Here is a 24,952-nt window from a genome sequence, read left to right as displayed (position 1 = left end):
CAGCTTTTCTAACTCTTCTCCTTGAATAGCGTCTTACTTGTTGCGAAGGTAATGTCAACGCATTTTTCTGGATGAGAGTGGGAAGGTTTTTGTGTAGCACATATTTGCCTACACATTGGATTCATTTTCCTATTTTCCGTTCAAAAAATACTGAATCCCTGACACTAACCCATACCCTACTAGATTCTGACTATGAATACTAATATGATAGAGAAAAATAACCCAAACAGAATAGAAATACAGGCAGTTCAGAGCAGGCATGGTGTATAGTTGGACTTGCCTTTAGCATTACAAAGGGTAGGTGTTATAAATCTTGTCCAATTTTATAGAAGTAGTTCTCCATGTGTTTTGAGAGTTAACAAATGTGTGAATTTCTTTCTCCCTTTCTCTGTAGCCTATTCAGAATCATGTATTTTTACATGCACATATAGAATCCTACCTGCTATCCCACGTACATTCTTGTGAGGTGGCTGACTTGGCAGATACAAATTGTGAGAAGAGATCACTCCTCCTAAACGCTGTTGGAACTGAAAATTGAACCTACGGGTGAGCTTCCTACTTGAACAACATGATACATAAATCCATGTTCAGTAACATAAATATTTTTGGATCTGTGGATGATATATATTTTGTGATGAATTTCGATTGGCATATATATTTCTATTTTTAATGTCTCTGTGTGTGTTCTGTGTGTATGTGTGTGTGTATATATATATATATATATATATATATATATATATATACACACACAATATACACAAACTCTCCAGATTTTTCAAAATATGAAATATATGTGTCTTATTATACACTCCCTAAATTCATCCATGTTCATATATGTGGATTTATAATCAACTTTTCACAAGGTTATTCTCAGAAATATTCATCCACCTGGAATACATATTTGTTTCCTAGTGCTGAAAACTAACTTCAGAGAATGGTGCATAGAGATCCTAATATTTCTACAGGAACTGACCCAGTTTAATATCAATGCAAGTAGATTCCTATGGGACATGATGTGTATTTTGACGTTCATTTTTATTCAACACTGGTACATTACTATTTCTTCAGTTAATGCACATCATAGGATATGTATTTCATCCTCAAGTTCACAAATTTCTAAGCATTTGGTTCACTTTAAATCACTCCCTGCTTCAGAACAAATGTATTCCTCCACGTTTCTTGACTGGTCTTTTCATGAGACTTCTTTCCAAACACATTCTTTTCCATTTCCATAATCACTTTTGAAGCAAAACTCACACCCCCTTCATGGTAAACCATAACCCTAATATCACCATTAGACATATACCTGGTTGAAATGGATGGTTGTGTATCAATAGTAGATTTCCTATATATTTTCAGATATCCATTCAATCCATTATTTAAATTGGAACCAGTTATAATATTTATTCACAGTATGGTCTACTCATGCATTATCTCTATATACATAGACCCAGGGTACACCTATTTGTACCCCCAAAGGCTAATTTATATGTCTTCCACATATTACTCCCAGAAATGGTGGAAGAAATACTCATGTCACCTGATCTCCATATACATTTTATCACAGTGATATCCTGGACACAAAATGCAAAGGTTACACTTATGATTGTACCAAAGCCTCATTGGAAAGTGAGCATGGATTACTAAAAACATCCTTGTCCAGGTTGCCTAATGCTCTCAAATGTCAATCCTATTGGTGACTACACATTTGTTTCTTCCTAAGATGATATATTCAACCCCAACCCTGTTGAAAACGTCTAATCCTCTCACTCACTTTATACTTTGCCTGATTTCCTAATGTCTCTATTGATATCTGCTTTCCTACATATGTTCCCCAGTTCATCATTGTGACTGACTCTTCACATGTGCTGACGTTTACATTCACTCTCTAACCGACACCCTATTGCTAAAGAACTTTTGGTCCAAATTGCATACTCACTCTTCTTCCAAAACTTACCAACTATCTTCCTAATCCTACCTACTATCCGTTTTTGACTGGATGTTCTCTTCTACATTCAATCATCCAAGGTACAAGGTCCTATGCCATCGTATATCGATTTATCTGAGACATCTGTGCAGAAAGTCATTCAAAGCTAAGTATCCCTATCAAGGGCCCAATGCCCTTCTGGCCTTCAAATCTTACTTGGATTTCTGTTTTCATACATAGATTTCACCTATATTTATTATAAATATCACAGGTTCCCAATACCGTTCATCATCCAGCAGAGTGATTCCTAACCCAAATCGAACAGGTTCTTAACCCTAACCATACACTGTTCCCTCAATCTAACTATACAGAAGAGCAGGGACAGAGTTGGTCTTACAATACAGGAATGTAGGGGATCTTCCACCTGCTGAGAACCTCAAAGGTCCATGCAGAAATGATCCCTGGAGAAGATGTAGGACGCTGTGAAGAACCTGAGAGAGCAGAAGTCATCTTCCATGGCAAAAAACCTGGTCAGGATGAAGGGATGTGTCTGAATGAGCCTCTCTGTTCTTAATGTAGACAAGATGGACCAAAGCAGGCCTGTGTGGAGAGCTGTTCCTTGGTGCCAATGGTTGATATTCCATTCTAACTTGTGAAAGTGTCACAGGGAGGAGGGGCAGCCTCCATCTCATGGGAGCCCTGGAAGCAACTGTTAGGACACAGTGGTTGCCAAGGCAGTGACCTCATTTAGTTCCTGAAGGAAGTGACCTCAGCTCACTTCCTTCGTGATGGAACTCTCTGAACTTGGGATACAGGAAGCCAGGCACCCAGAGCCAGTCCCAGTCCCAGTCCCATTGGGCTCACTTGTTTGGATTTACCAAGGACAGAGTCAGTCTTTCTTGGTACCTATTGATGTGAGGATTGCCAAGTGCCAGGAAAGCTCTGCAGAGGGGCCTGTCCTGAGAAAGCAGGTAGTGGCTCACCGCTGGCTCCTGACAACTTCACAGAGTTGGCCAAGGAGGCCAGATGTGAGACAGGACAGGCCCTTTCGGGGGAACATAGTATGGCCCACCAGTCAGACGACACTCCGGGTAGTCACAGAACAACTTGGAAGAAAGAGGTTCCTTTGTGGGTGTGGGTGTGAGTTTGTGGTTTTGTCTCATGTTCTGAGAATAGGTAGGAAAGGTGGTTTGTTTGGTTTGGAGTGGACTGTTTCTAGTAAGTCTTTTGACGAGGTGAGTGTTTCTATGTTTGTGTATCCCACTGTGTCCCTGGTTGTATACATTAGAAAAGAGAATGCATCAATGGATGTGTCCTGTCTAGTAGAAAGCTTCCCAGCATTCATCCTGCCCAATTGATGAATGGACTGCCCCTTGCCTTATAATGTGCAACACCTACTATTTTCCTAAGTTCCTGTTTTCTTCCTGAATTCTGGCCACTCTCCAGAATAGGCTCATGGTTTTGTGTCCAAGATACGTACCACCTCCAATCTCGGTGACATGGCCATGTACTGGAGAGCTGAAAGGAATGGTGAGCATCTCAGAAAACTCAGATATCAGTGTGATCATTAAAGTCTCCCTGGAGAAACCCTACTTTGGGCCTTTGGCTTACCTATTGCTGTGTTGCCCTGAATGTCAGGAAGGCCTTTGCCTCAGGGCACCCCTTTGTGAAGCCTGAACAAAACAGTTTTCAAATGGAAATGAATGGGCATCACCTGTGGCTCTTTGCTTAATGGCTTTGCAAAGGGATGTGTCTGAATCAGCCTCTTGGCCCTGTGTGAGGCTGTGGCTTAGATTGTCAGCACCTGAGGGATCCAAAGAGAGATCCCATGTGTGCATCCAAAGCCAAATTTGCACAAAAGTAGTCATTGTGGATGAAGTCTCTCGCCTTCCTCTGTAAGGTTCCTGACCTCCATCCAGTGAGAATAGAAATCCTTCGGGTCCAACGAGTTCTTCAAAGCCCTGCAGAGGCTAGCCCATAGGTGCTTGTGTTTTCTCATGACTCCAATTCACACAAAGAATCTATACCCGGCAGTCAGTAGGCCTCCAATTGGAGAAGCGGAGCCAGTATTATCGGCAGGCCTATTGGATCACTCCAGGTTCACAGGAAGGGTGTCCAGGCCACCCTGACATTAGGCAAATGAGGGGCAAGGGAGCTTATTGTGGACACTGTCTTGGGCTGTGCCCCTCATGGAAACCTCCAGCCAGAGGTTATGATGAGTGTCTATATGGAAGAAGATGAGGGCCATGTGGCAGTGTTTTGGTTTGAATTGTGGTCATTGGTGTGGCGGTGGGAAGAGATGACTGGGTCCACCTGGGCTTGAACTCTGGTGTGATTCCCCTTGGAGACTGAGTTCTGGAACTGACCTCAGAGAAGTATTGCCGTGAATCGTGTTGGGATTTGAGCAGGCCATGCATGAGAGTCGCCCTTGGAAACTGAGATCTAGGCCCAGGCTGGCTTTCCACAGAGCACTAGGAATCTCAGCCCGGACATCACATGATTTTATTCTTAAAGACCTGGCAGCCATAGTTCAGAGTCCAAACACATAAGGACCTCACATTTGTAGACCTCAATGGGCCTGGCTTCGTGTGACCTTTTGGCCACTCTTTGGGAAGCCTTGTTTGTGAGAGTTCTCCAGAGCTTTCATTGAAATGAGCTTCCTCACCATTTAATGGTTCCTGAAGGAATGGAACCCACAGTGCCTCCAACTTCATCCTTTAAAAATGGCTAGCTAGGGCGCCGCTAGAGCCGCGAGCCATAAAGACACGGACCGGGCCGCGGTGCGGCTAGAAGCCGGGAACGCCGGGGGCGGAGAGAGCGAACAGGGCAGCGCCTGCTGTAGAAACCGCGGTGGAGAGAGGCGTGGGAGCTCGAGGCAGAGACGCACCGGACAGAGCGAGCCAGCACCCCGCCATCATCCCGAAATAGCGAGAGGAGAAAGATGGCGGTGGGAAGTGAGTAAGCCCCTCCATGTTCCGCGCCCCGCACCACCGCGTCTGAAAAGCTGAGACAGACAGCTGCGACTCAGCATTAAGCTATCTGGCTGAGGCGGCTGGTCAGCCCTTCTCATTCCCCGGAGGTGGATGCCTGCCGGGCCTTCGTGAGTAGTGGCCGCAGAGTCCAGGCGGGGCTTGGGTGACAGTGGGGACCCTCCCGTCGCGTTGTTCGCCCGGCAGGGGGAGGCGAACTGTAGCCGTTTGCGGAGAACACCACTGTGGCGGAGGGCTGGCGTGGCAGGACTGCAGCGGAAGAGATAACTTCATTGAAGCCTGCTGCAGCAGGTGTGTGGTCTCCTGGTTCTCCCTCTCCACGCATCAGGGAAACCTTAAGAGCCCCTCCCAGCTCTCCCGAGAATGCTACAGCCAGCCCGAGGGAGTCAGAGGTGGTGTGGGACTGCCGCTCTTGCCAGGGCTGGCTGCTGAGGTCTCTTGCACCAGCTACGGGGGTGTGGCTACCGGAGGGCAAGCAAAATTTGCTGAGGATTCTCAGCACCAAGCTCTACAAGCTTAGGGTCTGAGGGAATGGCAATCTGGAGGAGTGAGCCCAGTCGTTCATGAAAACAGGGCTCCCGGGAGCAGCAGACCTGGCCTGTAGCCAGTATTGTGGTGAGAGGGGCCTGGCTAGAGGAAAAGTGGAAGTGTTTGGACACAAGAGGAGGCCCTAGGCACTCAGGATTGGAGACTCGCCCAGTCTGGGAGGAGCTGCTGCACAGTGATTGGTTCCCGCGTACTGACGGGAAAGACTTGACCTGGGGGACACAGCGCCACCTAGTGGAAGAAAAGTTAATCAAACTCTAAGACGGCATTTATTAGTCTTTTTTATTGTTGTTGTTGTTGTTTTTTGTTTTTTTGTTTTTTTTGTTTTTTTTTTCTGATTGGGGGTTTTTCTTTCCTCTTCATTTTTCTATCTTGTTTTTTCTTTCTTTTCTCTTTTTTTCCTTCTTTCTCTTCTAATCTCAATTTTATTTTTTTAATTATTATTAATATTTTTTTAAATTTTTGTTCTTTTTTAGTTCCTATTTCTTTCTTCTTTTATCTTTTCATTTTTCTTATCCCCCCTTCCTTGAATTCTACCTGCCTACTCTCATTCTCCTTAGTGACTTCTTCCCTTCCCTTCTAATACCTTTCCTCCCTAGCATCAAATAAATTTATAGGAATAAACAGTAACCCAGCAGTCATCCAGAACAAGAAGCAACATGAGCAGCTTCAAGAAGCAAGGAAGAAGAGGAGTACAAGCAATGCAGGACAGCCTAAATATTCAGGAGGACCTAGAGTCATCAGAAAAATGGTCATATAAAGACCTCAAGGAACACCTTAGACAGATGGAATGGAACCTCAAAGACGATACAAGACAGCAAATTCAAGCAGCGAAAGAACACATTGAGAATGAGTTACATAAACAGCTAAAAGAAGAAGTTAAGCATCTTTATTAGGAGATAGAGATTATAAAAAATAATCATACAATAATTCTAGAAATGAAGGAAACGATAAACCAAATTAAAAACTCAATTGAGAGTATCACTAACAGAGTGGAACAAGTAGAAACCAGAACGTCAGATAATGAAGACAAAATATACCATCTTGAAAAGAGTCTAGCCAACTCAGAAAGGCTGGTAAAAAATCACGAGAAAATCATCCAAGAGTTATGCGAGAACATAAAGAAACCAAACTTACGAGTCATCGGGATAGAGGAAGGTACAGAGATTCACACCAAAGGAATGAGAATCCTGCTGAATGAAATAATTACAGAAAACTTTCCAGAAATAAAAAAGGAAACAGATATACATATTGAAGATGCATACAGGACACCGAGCACACAAAATCACAGTAGACCAACGCCAAGACACATTGTTATGAAGATATCCAATATACAGAACAAAGAGAAAATATTAAAAGCTACAAGAGAAAGGAGACAGATTACATTTAGGGGTAAACCAATATGGTTAACAACGGACTTTTCATCACAGACACTGAAAGCAAGAAGGTCATGGAACAATGTATTTCAAACACTGAAAGACAATGGATGCCAACCAAGAATTCTGTATCCAGCAAAATTAAGCTTCAGGTATGACAACGAAATAAAGATCTTTCATGATAAACAAAAGTTAAAAGAATTTGCAGCCAGAAAACCAGCATTGCAAAGCATTTTGAGCAAAACACTACACGAGGAAGAATTGAAAAACAATAACCAAAACCATCAGTGGGAAGTGCCTCAGTAAAGACAGAGGGCGAGGGGAAAGATAATCACGGAGAAACAAACTAAATATTTAAAAAAAAAAGGATAAGCATTCAAACATGGATGGAAGTTCAAACCATATATCAATAGTAACTCTGAATGTTAACGGCCTAAACTCTCCAGTAAAGCGACATAGGCTGGTATCATGGATTAAAAAGACAAATCCAACAATATGCTGCCTCCAGGAGACACATCTGATTGGAAAAGACATACACAGGCTGAAGGTGAAAGGATGGGAAAAAATATACCACGCACACAGTTTTCGTAAGCAAGCAGGAGTGGCCATCCTCATATCGAATAAAATCGACTTCAAGACTAAGTTAATCAAAAGGGATAAAGAAGGTCATTATATACTGTTAAAAGGATCCATTCACCAACAAGACATAACAATTATCAATATTTATGCACCAAACAATCATGCTGCGACATTCATAAAACAAACTCTCCTCAAGTTCAAGAATCAAATAGACCACATCACAATAATTATGGGTGACTTCAACACTCCTCTTTCACCGTTGGACAGATCCTCCAAACAAAAATTGAATAAAGAAACTATAGAACTCAATATCACAATCAACAACCTAGACTTAACTGACATATATAGAATATATCAACCATCATCAAATGGATATACCTTTTTCTCAGCAGCACATGGATACTTCTCAAAAATAGACCATATATTATGCCATAGGGCAACCCTCAGTAAATATAAAGGGGTGGAGATAATACCATGCATTTTATCTGATCATAATGGAATGAAACTGGAAATCAATGATAAAAGAAGGAAGGAAAAATCCTACATCACATGGAAAATGAACAATATGTTACTGAATGATCAATGGGTTACAGAAGACATAAAGGAGGAAATTAAAAAATTCTTAGAGATAAATGAAAATACAGACACAACATATCGGAATCTATGGGACACAATGAAAGCAGTTTTAAGAGGAAAATTCATCGCCTGGTGGTCATTCCTCAAAAAAAGAAAGAAACAACAAATAAATGAGCTCACACTTCATCTCAAAGCCCTAGAAAAGGAAGAGCAAAACAACAGCAAATGTAGCAGAAGACTAGAAATAATTAAAATTAGAGCGGAAATCAATGAAATTGAAACAAAAGAAACTATTGAAAAAATTAACAAAACTAAAAGTTGGTTCTTCGAAAAAATAAATAAGATCGACAGACCTTTAGCCATGCTAACGAAGAGAAGAAGAGAGAGAACTCAAATTACTAACATACGGGATGAAAAAGGCAATATTACAACAGATCCTACAGAAATACAGAAGACAATTAGAAATTATTTTGAAAACCTATATTCCAACAAAATAGAAGATAGTGAAGACATTGATAAATTTCTTAAGTCATATGATTTGCCCAGACTGAGTCAGGAGGATACACACAATTTGAATAGACCAATATCAATGGATGAAATTGAAGAAGCCATCAAAAGACTACCAACCAAGAAAAGCCCAGGACCAGATGGATATACAGCGAAGTTTTACAAAACCTTTAAAGAAGAATTAAAACCAATACTTTTCAAGTTATTTCAGGAAATAGAAAAAGAGGGAGCTCTTCCAAATTCATTCTATGAGGTCAACATCACCCTGATTCCGAAACCAGACAAAGACACCCCAAAGAAAGAAAACTACAGACCAATATCTCTAATGAACCTAGATGCAAAAATCCTCAATAAAATTCTGGCGAATCGAATACAAAAACACATCAAAAAAATTGTGCACCATGACCAAGTAGGATTCATCCCTGGGATGCAAGGATGGTTCAACATACGGAAATCAATAAATGTTATTCACCACATCAATAGACTTAAAGATAAGAACCATATGATCATCTCGATAGATGCAGAGAAAGCATTTGACAAAGTACAGCATCCCTTTATGTTCAAAACATTAGAAAAATTAGGGATAACAGGAACCTACCTTGACATTGTACAAGCTATCTATGCTAAGCCTCAGGCTAGCATCATTCTGAATGGACAAAAGTTGAAGGCATTCCCTCTAAAATCCGGAACAAGACAGGGATGCCCTCTATCTCCACTTCTATTCAATATAGTTTTCGAAACACTGGCCAGAGCAATTAGACAGACGAAAGAAATTAAAGGCATAAAAATTGGAAAAGAAGAACTTAAATTATCACTATTTGCAGATGACATGATTCTATACCTAGAGGACCCAAAAGGGTCTACAAACAAACTACTAGAACTAATAAATGAATTCAGCAAAGTGGCAGGATATAAAATCAACACGCATAAATCAAAGGCATTTCTGTATATCAGCGACAAAACTTCGGAAATGGAAATGAGGAAAAACACTCCATTCACGATATCCTCAAAAAAAATAAAATACTTGGGAATTAACCTAACAAAAGAGGTGAAAGATTTATATAATGAAAACTACAGAACCCTAAAGAGAGAAGTTGATGAAGATCTTAGAAGATGGAAAAACATACCCTGTTCATGGATAGGCAGAACTAACATCATCAAAATGGCGATATTACCAAAAGTTCTCTATAGGTTTAATGCAATGACAATCAAAATCCCAACGGCATATCTTGTAGAAATTGACAAAGCAATCATGAAATTCATATGGAAAAATAAAAGACCCAGAATAGCAAAAGCAATTCTAAACAGGAAGTGTGAATCAGGCGGTATAGCAATACCAGATTTCAAACTATATTACAAAGCAATAGTGACAAAAACAGCATGGTACTGGTACCAAAACAGGCGGATAGACCAATGGTTTAAAATAGAGGACACAGAGACTGATCCACAAAGTTACAACTATCTTATATTTGATAAAGGGGCTAAAAGCATGCAATGGAGGAAGGATAGCATCTTCAACAAATGGTGTTGGGAAAACTGGAAATCCATATGCAACAAAATGAAACTGAACCCCTTTCTCTCGCCATGCACAAAAGTTAACTCAAAATGGATCAAGGAACTTGATATCAAACCAGAGACTCTGCGTATGATAGAAGACAAAGTTGGATCCGATCTACAAATTGTGGGGTCTGGCTCCAAATTCCTTAATAGGACACCCATAGCACAAGAGTTAACAACAAGAATCAACAAATGGGACTTAATTAAACTTAAAAGTTTTTTCTCAGCAAGAGAAACAATAAGAGAGGTAAATAGGGAGCCTACATCCTGGGAACAAATCTTTACTCCTCACACTTCAGATAGAGCCCTAATATCCAGAGTATACAAAGAACTCAAAAAATTAGACAATAAGATAACAAATACCCCAATCAACAAATGGGCCAAGGACCTGAACAGACACTTCTCAGAGGAGGATATACAATCAATCAATAAGTACATGAAAAAATGCTCACCATCTCTAGCAGTCAGAGAAATGCAAATCAAAACCACCCTAAGATACCATTTCACTCCAGTAAGATTGGCAGCCACTATGAAGTCAAACAACAACAAGTGCTGGAGAGGTTGTGGAGAAAAGGGTACACTTGTACATTGCTGGTGGGACTGCAAATTGGTGCGGCCAATTTGGAAAGCAGTTTGGAGATTCCTGGGAAAGATGGGAATGGAACCACCATTTGACCCTGCTATTGCCCTTCTTGGACTATTCCCTGAAGACCTTAAAAAAGCATGCTACACGGATACTGCCACATCGATGTTCATAGCAGCACAATTCACAATTGCTAGACTGTGGAACCAACCCAGATGCCCCTCAGTAGATGAATGGATAAAAAAAATGTGGCATCTATACACAATGGAGTACTATGCAGCAATAAAAAATGACAAAATCATAGAATTTGCAGGGAAATGGATGGCACTAGAGCAGATTATGCTTAGTGAAGCTAGCCAATCCCTAAAAAACAAATACCAAATGTCTTCTTTGATATAATGAGAGCAACTATGAACAGAGCAGGGAGGAAGAGTAGGAAGAAAAGATTAACATTAAACAGAGACATGAGATGGGAGGGAAAGGGTGAGAAAAGGGAAATTGCATGGAAATGAAAGGAGACCCTCATTGCTATACAAAATTACATACAAGAGGTTGTGAGTGAATGGGAAAATATACAAGGAGAGAAATGAATTACAGTAGATGGGGTAGAGAGAGAAGTTGGGAGGGGAGGGGAGGGGGGATAGTAGGGGATAGGAAAGGTAGCAGAATACAACAATGACCAATAGGACATTATGTAAAATTTTGGAAGTGTAACCGATGTGACTCTGCAATCTGCATTTGGGGTAAAATTGGGGGTTCATATCCCACTTCAGTCCAATGTATGAAGTATGTTATGTCAAGAGCTTTGTAATGTTGTGAACAACCAATAAAAAAAAAAATAAAAATTAAAAAAAATAAATAAAAATGGCTAGCTAGATAAATACCATGAGATTTTTGAAATTCCCATGACCAGGTGGCACTGGAGAACCTTCGGATGTCCTGTTGCTGATCATGAGTGTACCAGACAGTGCCTTGATTGACTGGGTTTCATGAAAATGGTGTAAAACAGAGATGCCTGTAAGTTGGGGCCTGCTGAGTAGCGGGCCTAGAGCAGTGGTGTGCAGGTGTGTGATAAAACATCTGTGGTGGGGCCATGTGGATCTGCCACTGGCTTCCAAATGGCTTGTGACTGACATGGTGCAGTGCACAGACCCTTCTATGTAAAGGCATCTTGTTATATGGTGAGGTTTCAGGGCAGTGTTCAGAATCAGGTTGCTATGGTCAAGGGGGCAAGCTCTGTGGGATAGAAGCCTGGCTGGTGCATTCTCCTAGGACCTTGACCCACCACACATGACAGAACTCCCTCCAGCACGGTGTCCCAGTTGAACTCCTTGTATTTCCTGAAGCAAATTCGAAACTCCCAGTGCTGCAGCAAGAAACACCATGAAAAGTGGAGGATGACCAAATGGCTTCACAGTCCACACAGGGAGACACTTAGACCCCAGTGGCCACAGTTTACCTGCAAAGAGAGAATTCAGCACTTCTGCCTCATGTTCATTGGAAAATCAGAAACCATGTCCTCCAGGTCACATAGATGCAGACCCAGCTTTGATGGTCTCACTACAAAGGAAGCTAAATCTCCTGACAACAACATATATTTCAAGTGCCCAACCTCAGAGGCAGTTTCTCACAAAGTCTTTAGGCCAGCAGAGCTCCATGTATGTGGAGTGGTTTCCCTGTCTCCCTTACTTATGGAAACTCCTCTACCACCTTCAAGGTTGTGAACCCCTGAGCATTTTCCATTCCACATACGTATTCACAGTTTTTCTAACTCTTCTCCTAGAATTGCGTCTTACTTGTTGCAAAGGTAATGTCAAGGCATTGTTCTGGATGAGAGTGGGAAGGTTTTTGTGTAGCACATATTTGCCTACACATTGGATCCATTTTCCTAGTTTCCGTTCGAAATACTGAATCCCTGACACTAAACCATACCCTACTATATTCTGACTACGAATACTAATATGATGGAGAAAAATAACCCAAACAGAATAGACATACAGGCAGTTCAGAGCAGCCATGCTGTAGAGTTGGACTTGCCTTTAGCATTACAAAGGGTAGGTGTTATAAATTTTGTCCAATTTAATAGAAGTAGTTCTCCATGTGTTTTGAGAGTTAACAAATGTGTGAATTCCTGTCTCCCTTTCTGTGTAGCCTATTCAGCAACATGTATTTTTACATGCACATATAGAATCCTACCTGCTATCCCACGTACATTTTGTGAGATGGCTGACTTGGCAGATACAAATTGTGAGAAGAGATCACTCCTCCTAAACGCTGTTGGAACTGAAAATTCAACCTACGGGTGAGCTTCCTACTTGAACAACATGATACATGAATCCATGTTCAGTAACATAAATATTTTTGGATCTGTGGATGATATATATTTCATGATGAATTTCGATTGGCATATATATTTCTACTTTTTAATGTCTGTGTGTGTGTTCTGTGTGTATGTGTGTGTATATATATACATATATATATATATATATATATATATATATATATATATGTATATATGTACACACACACACACACACACAATGTACACAAACTCTCCAGATTTTCCAAAATATGAAATATATGTGTCTTATTATACACTCCCTAAATTCATCCATGTTCATACATGTGGATTTATAATCAACTTTTCAAAAGATTATTCTCAGAAATATTCATCCACCTGAAATACATTTTTGTTTCCTAGTGCTGAAAACTAACTTCAGAGAATGGTGCATAGAGATCCTAATATTTGTACAGGAACTAACCCAGTTTAACATCAATGCAAGTAGATTCCTATGGGACATGATGTGTATTTTGACGTTCATTTATATTCAACACTGGTACATTACTATTTCTTCAGTTGATGCACATCATAGGATATGTATTTCATCCTCAAGTTCACAAATTTCTTGGCATTTGGTTCACTTTCAATCACTTCCTGCTTCAGAACACATGTATTCCTCCACGTTTCTTGACTGGTCTTTTCATGAGACTTCTTTCCAAACACATTCTTTTCCATTTCCATAATCATTTTTGAAGCAAAACTCACACCACCTTCATGGTAAACCATAACCCTAATATCACCATTAGATGTGTAACTGGTTGGAATGAATGGTTGTGTATCAATATTAGATTTCCTATATATTTTCAGATATCCATTCAATCCATTATTTAAATTGGAACCAGTTATAATATTTATTCAAAGTATGGTCTACTCATGCATTATCTCTATATTCATAGACCCAGGGTACACCTATTTGTACCCCCAAAGGCTAATTTATATGTCTTCCACATATTACTCCCAGAAATGGTGGAAGAAATACTCATGTCACCTGATCTCCTTATACATTTTATCACAGTGATATCCTGGACACAAAATGCAAAGGTCACACTTATGATTGTACCAAAGCCACATTGGAAAGTGAGCATGGATTACTAAAAACATCCTTGTCCAGGTTGCCTAATGCTCTCAAATGTCAATCCTATTGGTGACTACACATTTGTTTCTTCCTAAGATGATATATTCAACCCCAACCCTGTTGAAAATGTCTAATCCTCTCACTCACTTTATACTTTGCCTGATTTCCTAATGTCTCTATTGATACCTGCTTTCCTACATATGTTTCCCAGTTCATCATTGTGACTGACTCTTCACATGTGCTGACATTTACATTCACTCTCTGACCGACACCCTATTACTAAAGAACTTTTGGTCCAAATTTTATACTCACTCTTCTTCCTAAACCTACCAACTATCTTCCTAATCCTACCTACTATCCGTTTTTGACTGGATGTTCTCTTCTACATTCAATCATCCAAGCTACAAGGTCCTATGCCATTGTATATCGATTTATCTGAGACATCTGTGCAGAAAGTCATTCAAAGATAAGTATCCCAATCAAGGGCCCAATGCCCTTCTGGCCTTCAAATCTTACTTGGATTTCTGTTTTCATACATAGATTTCACCACTATATGATTATAAATATCGCAGGTTCCCAATACCATTCATCATCCAGCAGAGTGATTCCTAACGCAAATCGAACAGGTTCTTAACCCTAACCATACCGTGTTCCCCCAATCTAACTTTACAGAAGAGCAGGGACAGAGTTGGTCTTACAATACAGGAATGTAGGGGATCTTCCACCTGCTGAGAACCTCAAAGTTCCATGCAGAAAGGATCCCTGGAGAAGATGTAGGCTGCTGTGAAGGACCAGAGAGAGCAGAAGTCATCTTCCATGGCACAAAACCTGGTCAGGATGAAGGGATGTGTCTGAATGAGCCTCTCTCTTCTTAATGTAGACAAGATGGACCAAAGCAGGCCTGTGTGGAGAGCTGTTCCTTGGTGCCTATGGTTGATATTCCATTCTAACTGTGAAAGTGTCACAGGAAGGAGGGGCAGCCTCCATCTCATGGGAGCCCTGGAAGCAACTGTTAGGACACAGTGGTTGCAAAGGCAGTGACCTCATTCAGTTCCTGAAGAAAGTGACCTCACCTCACTTCCTTAGTGATGGAACTCTCTGAACTAGGGATCCAGGAAGCCAGGCTCCCAGAGCCAGTCCCAGTCCCAGTCCCAGTGGGCTCACTTGTTTGGATTTACCAAGGACAGAGTCAGTCTTTCTTGGTACCTACTGATGTGAGGATTGCCAAATGCCAGGAAAGCTCTGCAGAGGGGCCTTACCTGAGAAAGCAGGTAGTGGCTCACCGCTGGCTCCTGACAACTTCACAGAGTTGGCCAAGGAGGCCAGATGTGACACAGGACAGGCCATTTCGGGGGAACATAGTATGGCCCACCAGTCAGATGACACTCCGGGTAGTCACAGACCAACGTGGAAGAAGGAGGTGCCTTTGTGGGTGTGGGTGTGAGTTTGTGGTTTTGTCTCATGTTCTGAGAATAGGTAGGAAAGGCAGTTTGTTTGGTTTGCAGTGGACTGTTTCTAGTAAGTCTTTTGACGAGGCGAGTGTTTCTATGTTTGTGTACCCCGCTGTGTCCCTGGTTGTAGACATTAGAAAAGAGAATGCATCAATGGATGTGTCCTGTCTAGTAGAAAGCTTCCCAGCATTAATCCTGCCCACTTTATGAATGGACTGCGGCTTGCCTTATGGATGGGCAACACCTACTATCTTCCTAAGTTCCTGTTTTCTTCCTGAATTCTGGCCACTCTCCAGAATAGGCTCATGGTTTTGTGTCCAAGATATGTACCACCTCCAAGCTCGGTGACATGGCCATTTACTGGAGAGCTGAAAGGAATGGTGAGCATCTCAGAAAACTCAGATATGAGTGTGACCAGTAAAGTCTCCCTGGAGAAACCCTGCTTTGGGCCTTTGGCTTACCTATTGTTGTGTTGCCGTGAATGTGAGGAAGGCCTTTGCCTCTGGGCACCCCTTTGTGAAGCCTGAAGAAAACAGTTTTCAAATGAAAATGAATGGGCATCACCTGTGGCTCTTTGCTTAATGGCTTTGCAAAGGGATGTGTCTGAATCAGCCTCTTGGCCCTGTGTGAGGCTGTGGCTTATATTGTCAGCACCTGAGGGATCCAAAGAGAGATCCCATGTGTGCATCCAAAACCAAATTGGCACAAAAGCAGTCATTGTGGATGAAGTCTGTCGCCTTCCTCTGTAAGGTTCCTGACCTCCATCAAGTGAGAATAGGGATCCTTTGTGTCAAATGAGTCCTTCAAAGCCATGCAGAGGCTAGCCCATAGTTGATTGGGATTTCTCTTGACACCAATTCACACAGAGAATCTATACCCGGCAGTCACTAGGCCTCCAATTGGAGAAGCGGAGCCAGTATTAACGGCAGGCCTATTGGATCACTCCAGGTTCACAGGAAGGGTGTCCAGGCCACCCTGACATTAGGCAAATGAGGGGCAAGGGAGCTTATTGTGGACACTGTCTTGGGCTGTGCCCCTCATGGAAACCTCCAGCCAGAGGTTATGATGAGTGTGTATATGGAAGAAGATGAGGGCCATGTGGCAGTGTTTTGGTTTGAATTGTGGTCATTGGTGTGGTTGTGGGAAGAGATGACTGGGTCCACCTGGGCTTGAACTCTGGTGTGATTCCCCTTGGAGACTGAGTTCTGGAACTGACCTCAGAGAAGTATTGCCGTGAATCGTGTTGGGATTTGAGGAGGCTATGCATGAGAGTCGCCCTTGGAAACTGAGATCTAGGCCCAGGCTGACTTTCCACAGAGCACTGGGAATCTCAGCCCAGATATCACATGATTTTATTCTTAAAGACCTGGCAGCCATATTTGAGAGTCAAAACACACACGGACCTCACATTTGTAGACCTCAATGAGCCTGGCTTCATGTGACCTTTTGCCCACTCTCTGGGAAGCCTTGTTTGTGAGAGTTCTCCAGAGCTTTCATTGAAATGAGCTTCCTCACCATTTAATGGTTCCTGAAGGAATGGAAACCCACAGTGCCTCCAACTTCATCCTTTCAAAATGGCTAGCTAGATAAATACCATGAGATTTTTGAAATTCCCATGACCAGGTGGCACTGGAGAACCTTTGGATGTCCTGTTGCTGATCATGAGTGTACCAGACAGTGCCTTGATTGACTGGGTTTCATGAAAATGGTGTAACACAGATATGCCAGTAAGTTGGGGCCTGCTGAGTAGTGGGCCTAGAGCAGTGGTGTGCAGGTGTGTGATAAAACATCTGTGGTGGGGCCATGTGGATCTGACACTGGCTTCCAAATGGCTTGTAACTGACATGGTGCAGTGAGCAGACCCTTCTATGTAAAGACATCTTGTTATTTGGAGAGGTTTCAGGGCAGTGTTCAGAATCAGGTTGCTATGGTCAAGGGGGCAAGCTCTGTGGGATAGAAGCCTGGCTGGTGCATTCTCCCAGGACCTTGACCCACCACACGTGACAGAACTCCCTCCAGCACGGTGTCCCAGTTGAACTCCTTGTATTTCCTGAAGCAAATTCCAAACTCCCAGTGCAGCAGCAAGAAACACCACGAACAGTGGAGGATGACCAAATGGCTTCACAGTCCACACAGGGAGACACTTAGACCCCAGTGGCCACAGTTTACCTGCAAAGAGAGAATTTAGCACTTCTGCCTCATGTTCATTGGAAAATCAGAAACCATGTCCTCCAGGTCACATAGATGCAGACCCAGCTTTGATGGTCTCACAACAAAGGAAGCTAAAGCTCCTGACAACAACATATATTTCAAGTGCCCAACCTCAGAGGCAGTTTCTCACAAAGTCTTTAGGCCAGCAGAGCTCCATGTTTGTGGAGTGTTTACCCTGTCTCCCTTACTTATGGAAACTCCTCTACCATTTCCAAGGTTGTGAACCCCTGAACATTTTCCATTCCACATACGTATTCACAGCTTTTCTAAGTCTTCTCCTCGAATTGTGTCATACTTGTTGCGAAGGTAATGTCAAGGCATTGTTCTGGATGAGAGTGTGAAGGTTTTTGTGTAGCACATATTTGCCTACACATTGGAATCATTATCCTATTTTCCGTTTGAAATACTGAATCCCTGACACTAACCCATACCCTACTAGATTCTGACTACGAATACTAATATGATGGAGAAAAATAACCCAAACAGAATAGAAATTCAGGCAGTTCAGAGCAGGCATGGTGTATAGTTGGACTTGCCTTTAGCATTAAAAAGGGTAGGTGTTATAAACCTTGTTCAATTTAATAGAAGTAGTTCTCCATGTGTTTTGAGAGTTAACAAATGTGTGAATTCCTGTCTCCCTTTCTCTGTAGCCTATTCAGCAACATGTATTTTCAAATGCACATATAGAATCCTACCTGCTATCCCACGTACATTTTGTGAGATGGCTGACTTGGCAGATACAAATTGTGAGAAGAGATCACTCCTCCTAAACGCTGTTGGAACTGAAAACTCAACCTACGGGTGAGCTTCCTACTTGAACAACATGATACATAAATCCATGTTCAGTAACATAAATATTTTTAGATCTGTGGATGATATATATTTCATGATGAATTTCAATTGGCATATATATTTCTATTTTTTAATGTCTGTGTGTGTGTTCTGTGTGTATGTGTGTGTATATATATACATATATATATATGTATGTATATATATACACACACACACACAATATACACAAACTCTCCAGATTTTCCAAAATATGAAATATATGTGTCTTATTATACACTCCCTAAATTCATCCATGTTCATATATGTGGATTTATAATCAACATTTCACAAGATTATTCTCAGAAATATTCATCCACCTGAAATACATTTTTGTTTCCTAGTGCTGAAATCTTACTTCAGAGAATGGTGCATAGAGATCCTAATATTTCTACAAGAACTGACCCAGTATAACATCAATGCAAGTAGATTCCTATGGGACATGATGTGTATTTTGACGTTCATTTTTATTCAACACTGGTACATTACTATTTCTTCAGTTGATGCACATCATAGGATATGTATTTCATCCTCAAGTTCACAAATTTCTAGGCATTTGGTTCACTTTCAATCACTTTCTGCTTCAGAACACATGTATTCCTCCACGTTTCTTGACTGGTCTTTTCATGAGACTTCTTTCCAAACACATCCTTTTCCATTTCCATAATCACTTTTGAAGCAAAACTCACACCCCCTTCATGGTAAACCATAACCCTAATATCACCATTAGATGTATAACTGGTTGGAATGAATGGTTGTGTATCAATATTAGATTTCCTATATATTTTCAGATATCCATTCAATCCATTATTTAAATTGGAACCAGTTATAATATTTATTCACAGTGTGGTCTATTCATGCATTTTCTCTATATTCATAGACCCAGGGTACACCTATATGTACCCCCAAAGGCTAATTTATATGTCTTCCACATATTACTCCCAGAAATGGTGGAAGAAATACTCATGTCACCTGATCTCCATATACATTTTATCACAGTGATATTCTGGACACAAATGCAAAGGTCACACTTATGATTGTACCAAAGCCTCATTGGAAAGTGAGCATGGATTACTAAAAACATCCTTGTCCAGGTTGCCTAATGCTCTCAAATGTCAATCCTATTGGTGACTACACATTTGTTTCTTCCTAAGATGATATATTCAACCCCAACCCTGTTGAAAATGTCTAATCCTCTCACTCACTTTATACTTTGCCTGATTTCCTAATGTCTCTATTGATACCTGCTTTCCTACATATGTTTCCCAGTTCATCATTGTGACTGACTCTTCACATGTGCTGACATTTACATTCACTCTCTGACCGACACCCTATTACTAAAGAACTTTTGGTCCAAATTTTATACTCACTCTTCTTCCTAAACCTACCAACTATCTTCCTAATCCTACCTACTATCCCTTTTTGACTGGATGTTCTCTTCTACATTCAATCATCCAAGCTACAAGGTCCTATGCCATTGTATATCGATTTATCTGAGACATCTGTGCAGAAAGTCATTCAAAGCTAAGTATCCCAATCAAGGGCCCAATGCCCTTCTGGCCTTCAAATCTTACTTGGATTTCTGTTTTCATACATAGATTTCAGCTATATATTATTATAATTATCACAGGTTCCCAATACCATTCATCATCCAGCAGAGTGATTCCTAACCCAAATCGAACAGGTTCTTAACCCTAACCATACACTGTTCCCTCAATCTAACTTTACAGAAGAGCAGGGACAGAGTTGGTCTTACAATACAGGAATGTAGGGGATCTACCACCTGCTGAGAACCTCAAAGGTCCATGAAGAAATGATCCCTGGAAAAGATGTAGGCCGCTATGAAGGACCTGAGAGAGCAGAAGTCATCTTCCATGGCAAACAACCTGGTCAGGATGAAGGGGTGTGTCTGAATGAGCCTCTCTCTTCTTCATGTAGACAAGATGGACCAAAGCAGGCCTGTGTGGAGAGCTGTTCCTTGGTGCCTATGGTTGATATTCCATTCTAACTTGTGAAAGTGTCACAGGAAGGAGGGGCAGCCTCCATCTCATGGGAGCCCTGGAAGCAACTGTTAGGACACAGTGGTTGCAAAGGCAGTGACCTCATTCAGTTCCTGACCTCACCTCACTTCCTTGGTGATGGAACTCTCTGAACTTTGGATCCAGGAAGCCAGGCACCCAGAGCCAGTCCCAGTCCCAGTCCCAGTCCCAGTGGGCTCACTTGTTTGGATTTACCAAGGACAGAGTCAGTCTTTCTTGGTACCTACTGATGTGAGGATTGCCAAATGCCAGGAAAGCTCTGCAGAGGGGCCTTTCCTGAGAAAGCAGGTAGTGGCTCACCGCTGGCTCCTGACAACTTCACAGAGTTGGCCAAGGAGGCCAGATGTGAGACAGGACAGGCCATTTCGGGGGAACATAGTATGGCCCACCAGTCAGACGACACTGCGGGTACTCACAGACCAACTTGGAAGAAGGAGGTGCCTTTGTGGGTGTGGGTGTGAGTTTGTGGTTTTGTCTCATGTTCTGAGAATAGGTAGGAAAGGCGGTTTGTTTGGTTTGGAGTGGACTGTTTCTAGTAAGTCTATTGACGAGGAGAGTGTTTCTATGTTTGTGTATCCCACTGTGTCCCTGGTTGTAGACATTAGAAAAGAGAATGCATCAATGGATGTGTCCTGTCTAGTAGAAAGCTTCCCAGCATTCATCCTGCCCAATTGATGAATGGACTGCGGCTTGCCTTATGGATGGGCAACACCTACTATCTTCCTAAGTTCCTGTTTTCTTCCTGAATTCTGCCCACTCTCCAGAATAGGCTCATGGTTTTGTGTCCGAGATATGTACCACCTCCAAGCTCGGTGACATGGCCATGTACTGGATAGCTGAAAGGAATGGTGAGCGTCTCAGAAAACTCAGCTATCAGTGTGACCAGTAAAGTCTCCCTGGAGAAACCCTGCTTTGGGCCTTTGCTTACCTATTGTTGTGTTGCCCTGAATGTGAGGAAGGCCTTTGCCTCAGGGCACCCCTTTGTGAAGCCTGAAGAAAAGAGTTTTCAAATGGAAATGAATGGGCATCACCCCTGGCTCTTTGCTTACAGGCTTTGCAAAGGGATATGTGTGAATCAGCCTCTTGGCCCTGTGTGAGGCTGTGGCTTAGATTGTCAGCACCTGAGGGATCCAAAGAGAGATCCCATGTGTGCATCCAAAGCCAAATTGGCAGAAAAGCAGTCATTGTGGATGAAGTCTGTCGCCTTCCTCTGTAAGGTTCCTGACCTCCATCAAGTGAGAATAGGGATCCTTCGGGTCAAACGAGTTCTTCAAAGCCCTTCAGAGTCTAGCCCATAAGTGCTTGTGTTTTCTCATGACTCCAATTCACACAAAGAATGTTTACCCGGCAGTCAGTAGGCCTCCAATTGGAGAAGCGGAGCAGTATTAACGGCAGACCTATTGGATCACTCCAAGTTCACAGGAAGGGTGTCCAGGCCACCCTGACATTAGGCAAATGAGGGGCAAGGGAGCTTATTGTGGACACTGTCTTGGGCTGTGCCCCTCATGGAAACCTCCAGCCAGAGGTTATGATGAGTGTGTATATGGAAGAAGATGAGGGCCATGTGGCAGTGTTTTGGTTTGAATTGTGGTCATTGGTGTGGCGGTGGGAAGAGATGACTGGGTCCACCTGGGCCTTAACTCTGGTGGGATTCCCCTTGGAGACTGAGTTCTGGAACTGAGCTCAGAGAAGTATTGCCGTGAATTGTGTTGGGATTTGAGGAGGCCATGCATGAGAGTCGCCTTGGAACCTGTGATCTAGGCCCAGGCTGGCTTTCCACAGAGCACTGGGAATCTCAGCCCGGATATCACATGATTTTATTCTTAAAGACCTGGCAGCCATAGTTGAGAGTCAAAACACACATGGACCTCACATTTGTAGACCTCAATGGGCCTGGCTTCATGTGACCTTTTGGCCACTCTTTGGGAAGCCTTGTTTGTGAGAGTTCTCCAGAGCTTTCGTTGAAATGAGCTTCCTCACCATTTAATGGTTCCTGAAGGAATGGAAACCCACAGTGCCTCCAACTTCATCCTTTAAAAATGGCTAGCTGGATAAATACCATGAGATTTATGAAATTCCCATGACCAGGTGGCACTGGAGAACCTTGGGATATCCTGTTGCTGATCATGTATGTACCAGACAGTGCCTTGATTGACTGTGTTTCATGAAAATGGTGTAAAACAGAGATGCCAGTAAGTTGGGGCCTGCTGAGTAGCGGGCCTAGAGCAGTGGTGTGCAGGTGTGTGATAGAACATCTGTGGTGGGGCCATGTGGATCTGCCATTGGCTTCCAAATGGCTTGTGACTGACATGGTGCAGTGAGCAGACCCTTCTATGTAAAGGCATCTTGTTATATGGAGAGGTTTCAGGGCAGTGTTCAGAATCAGGTTGCTATGGTCAAGGGGGCAAGCTCTGTGGGATAGAAGCCTGGCTGGTGCATTCTCCTAGGACCTTGACCCACCACACGTGACAGAACTCCCTCCAGCATGGTGTCCCAGTTGAACTCCTTGTATTTCCTGAAGCAAATTCCAAACTCCCAGTGCAGCAGCAAGAAACACCACGAAAATTGGAGTATTACCAAATGACTTCAGAGTCCACACAGGGAGACACTCAGACCCCAATGCCACAGTTTTCCTGCAAAGAGAGAATTCAGCACTTCTTCCTCATGTTCATTGGAAAATCAGAAACCATGTCCTCCAGGTCACATAGATGCAGACCCAGCTTTGATGGTCTCACTACAAAGGAAGCTAAAGCTCCTGACAACAACATGTATTTCAAGTGCCCAACCTCAGAGGCAGTTTCTCACAAAGTCTTTAGGCCAGCAGAGCTCCATGTTTGTGGAGTGTTTACCCTGTCCCTTACTTATGGAAATTACTCTACCACCTCCAATGTTGTGAACTCCTGAGCATTTTCCATTCCACATACGTATTCACAGCTTTTCTAACTCTTCTCCTCGAATTGCGTCTTACTTGTTGCAAAGGTAATGTCAAGGCTTTGTTCTGGATGAGAGTGGGAAGGTTTTTGTGTAGCACATATTTGCCTACACATTGGATTCATTTTCCTATTTTCCGTTCGAAATACTGAATCCCTGACACTAACCCATACCCTACTAGATTCTGACTACGAATACTAATATGATGGAGAAAAATAACCCAAACAGAATAGAAATACAGGCAGTTCAGAGCAGGCATGGTGTATAGTTGGACTTGCCTTTAGCATTACAAAGGGTAGGTGTTATAAATCTTGTCCAATTTAATAGAAGTCGTTCTCCATGTGTTTTGAAAGTTAACAAATATGTGAATTCCTGTCTCCCTTTCTCTGTAGCCTATTCAGCAACATGTATTTTTACATGCACATATAGTATCCTACCTGCTATCCCAAGTCCATTATTGTGAGGTGGCTGACTTGGCAGATACAAATTGTGAGAAGAGATCACTCCTCCTCAATGCTGTTGGAACTGAAAATTCAACCTACGGGTGATCTTCCTACTTGAACAACATGATACATAAATCCATGTTCAGTAAAATAAATATTTTTGGATCTGTGGATGATATATATTTCATGATGAATTTCGATTGGCATATATATTTCTACTTTTTAATGTCTCTGTGTGTGTTCTGTGTGTGTTGTGTGTATGCATACACTCACACACACACACACACACAGACCCACACTCTCCAGATTTTTCAAAATATGAAATATACGTGTCTTATTATACACTCCCTAAATTCATTCATGTTCATGTATGTGGATTTATAATCAACTTTTGCCCAGATTATTCTCAGAAATATTCATCCACCTGAAATGCATATTTGTTTCCTAGTACTGAAAACTAACTTCATTGAATGGTGCATAGAAATCCTAATATTTCTACAGTAACTGACCCAGTTTCACAACAATGGTAGTAGATTCCTACGGGACATGATGTGTATTTTGAAGTTCATTTTTATTCAACACTGGTACATTACTATTTCTTCAGTTGATGCACATCATGGGATATATATTTCATCCTCAAATTCACAAATTTCTAGGCATTTGGTTCACTTTCAATCACTTCCTGCTTCAGAACACATATATTCCTCCATGTTTCTTGACTGGTCTTTTCATGAGACTTCTTTCCAAACACATTATTTTCCATTTCCATAATCACTTTTGAAGCAAAACTCACACACCCTTCATGGTAAACCATAACCCTAATATCACCATTAGATGTATAACTGGTTGGAATGAATGGTTGTGTATCAATATAAGATTTCCTATATATTTTCAGATATCAATTCAATCCATTATTTAAATTGGAACCAGTTATAATATTTATTCACAGTAGGGTCTATTCATGCATTATCTCTATATTCATAGACCCAGGG

The 24,952-nt window shown here is 41.8% G+C and overlaps 1 long non-coding RNA gene across 1 annotated transcript; it reads right to left on the bottom strand.

Moving 5' to 3' along the window:
• Positions 1-412: 412 nt before the first annotated feature.
• Positions 413-24,047, bottom strand: LOC308631779. The gene is made up of 3 exons (XR_014018337.1): positions 23,923-24,047; positions 12,806-12,955; positions 413-558 (listed from the first exon to the last, which is right to left on the bottom strand). It is a non-coding gene; the product is annotated as an uncharacterized lncRNA (long non-coding RNA).
• Between the last annotated feature and the right edge of the window lie 905 nt (positions 24,048-24,952).

This window comes from Spermophilus citellus, assembly GCF_964194105.1.
Source record: "Spermophilus citellus genome assembly, chromosome: 12".
Taxonomy (NCBI): Eukaryota; Metazoa; Chordata; class Mammalia; order Rodentia; family Sciuridae; genus Spermophilus; species Spermophilus citellus.
The sequence above is the reverse complement of the archived record's forward strand: the minus strand, read 5'-3'. Positions and strand labels throughout refer to the sequence as shown.